Below are 2879 nucleotides of genomic sequence, written 5' to 3' on the forward strand. Positions count from 1 at the left end.
TTTAGACGCCCCCTGATTTATAAGGTTTAGGTGCCCCCCCGGTTTTTTTGCAGTGCATTCAGAAGAAGCAGGGTGGTGGGGAGGAAAGTTAATCATTGCTTAGGGGTGGAGGGTTGGCAAGGGACACAGGTCTCTGGCTGCTTTAAAAATCCCGGCGGCTGGCTGAATGGGCATAGGTGTTTCTCCGCTTTCTTTTTCTCTCTTTTTTTTGCAATCCGCTTGGAAAAGTTGGTCGCTGTTTGGGGGGAGGACTGGCAAAGGGCATCTCGGCTGGATTTGGGACGTGGGAGTGCTTGATCAAACTTGGACGACTGATGTCGCTCTTCCCTGCCCAGGGCAGGGCGTGGGACTTGATCTGCTGAGGTCCCTTCCAGCCCTAAACAGCGATGAGATCTGTGGTGTGACTGTCTTAATAACCCTGAGTGACTGTTTTGTGTGTCGGTGCTTCTTGTTTGGGGGGTATGTGAAATGACTGAAGAGCTGGGTTCTCCGCCTGGGTAGAAAAGGGAATATTTTGTGCAGGGAAAAAAAAGCCACACTACTCCTATTTTCTTGCCCTTAAGAGGACTTGCATGGCTGACTTTGGAGGGCATTCCTTCTTTAAGGCCGGTCACCGTGATGTCGATGGGAAGGTAGTGCTGTGAAAGCGTGAAAATTCGCGGCAGACAATGCCATCACAGTGCTAGCATTCCTGCAGGAATTACTGATCAAGCCTCCTGAGTAGGGATGTACCTGAGAAAGTTTGCAAGTCGTGCTTTCCCGGAGCAGCCTGCTACTATCGTCTCTTCGGGCTGGCATGGGGGAAGTCACTCCTGAGAGCTAAATGTTGCTGCCAAATACAGTAGCGCCGTGGTGCAGAATCCAGGGGAACTGGAACGAAACAGCTGGGAGTGGGTGACTATAGACACTGCATATCCATGCGTGCGGGTGTGTGTCGCCTAGCCGTGCATGCAGGTGTGTGTCACATTGTGAAATATCATCCGTGCAGCCGCTGAGCAGACAGAATCACCTTGCAGGCAGGGGGTGGGGGAAAAAATGCAGGCCTGTTTTACAAGGGCATCAAGTTGTTTAGCAATGCTTTCAAGCGGCCACTGAAGTGAGCCGTCTACAGAGGCGATTACTGAAGATGCGTGTACAGACCGTGTCCTAGCAGATGTACTTCATGTTGTTCGATCTTTATAATGGGATTCGGCTCGGAAAGGTTAGAGCCACGCAAGTCAGACGTGCGGAGTACGGCGCTAAGCCACAAACAGACAGATGGTGTGTGCGATGCATCTGGTTGCCGGGAAGTAGACGCGCAGAAAGCTGAAGTCCCAAAGGGCGATGCATGATGAAAGAGATATTTCTCATAAAGCAGCAGCGAAAACCTACAGATCAGAAGCGCGCGTGCTTCTCAGTGAATGCATCCGACATCGGCAGGAGCAAAGATCAGTCCTGCGTGCTCCTGGATGAGTGCGGTCCAGACTGAACAGATCAGCCATGTGCGTGTGTTTATGATGAACGTGCTGCCTGCCCGAGTGTGTCCGAATGTCAGACCAGGGATCAGGCAGACCTTTCATTAGTCGCACAGCCAAGCAGGAAACAGTTTGCCTGCTTTGCGCATATTTTTGGTGGGGTTTTTTTCCCATTCCACAATTTTGTGATAATAAAACAGCCAGAGAGACACTGGACTAGCTCACAGCCTGGTGATTTGGCCCCTGAGATGTAGCAGGGCAGGTTCAAATTGTGAGCGGTGCAGGCATTAGCTTCCTTCACCCTCTTCCCCCGGAGCTGTTCCACCTTGTCTGAATGATGAAATCCTGGAGCTGGAGCCTGAGTATTTCCTGCATCTCAGGTGAGTCTCATCACCACCAGATCCCAGAGCTGGCTACTTTCTTAATCTCTCCAGCTGGATCTCCTCAGCTAGACAAAGAGAGAGAAACCAGCTTTATAATTAAATCAGGAAGCACGACTTGAACGCAGGTTTCCAACTTCTGTGCTGAGTACCTGAACCAAAGGGCTATTTGCTGTTCTGGGATCTCTTGCCTGTCTCATTTTGCCTGCAGTTTTCAAAGTGGATCCAAGAAACCCTTCTCCTTGGAAGTGTATTGAATCTGGCAGGGTCACCCACATTGGCATATTCTGACAAAAACATGCCATTTAGCCAAAAGTTTCAGATCACCCCTAAATTACTTATTCATGAATATTTCCCTGAAAGAGTTTCAATTTTCCCTGAACAGTGCTGGAACAATTGGTCTGAGCCCAAATCTGTATTCACATATGAACAAGTGTCTTTGTGCACAGAGAAAAGCTTTCACAGTCCATTAATCACTGCTCACTCTTTCATTTATTAAAAGTGTTGAAGACACCCAGTCCTGGAGCAGAAGCCTAACCACGTGTTTGCATGACCAGTCACACGCCGAGAGCTATTAATCATAGTAACTTATGAAAATGCCGAAGCCTGAAATTTGTCCATCTGAACTATTCAGCACGAACGGGCCGATACCAAATCTGCGTTTGTAAATCATTTGCACGCTAAAGGGAGCTCAGTTCATCAGACACTTTACCCACAGTGAATTATTTGTCCGGCAAAGAAATAATGGCCAGATAGGAGGTAACCCTAGTGAAATGTTGCCAGTGTGAAAATAAAATCCCTAAGATTAAAAGCTAAAATACCAAGTTATTACCATGTTTTTACCCTCAGAGGTGATTAGTATCTGAGGTCTTAATAGAATTGATAAAAAAGGGAAAAACATAAACCGAATCAACATTGTTTCATTAAAAAAAAAAAAAAGAAAAAGCACCAAACTTTTTGAAAATGTGTTTAATTTCAGTTGTAGGGAAAAACATTGTTTCTAACTCATCAAATGTTTTTCTAGTGGAATAAAGGATGGAAAAAT

Source organism: Crocodylus porosus, unplaced genomic scaffold (assembly GCF_001723895.1).
Source record: "Crocodylus porosus isolate Cpor-Errol unplaced genomic scaffold, CroPor_comp1, whole genome shotgun sequence".
Lineage (NCBI taxonomy): Eukaryota > Metazoa > Chordata > Crocodylia > Crocodylidae > Crocodylus > Crocodylus porosus.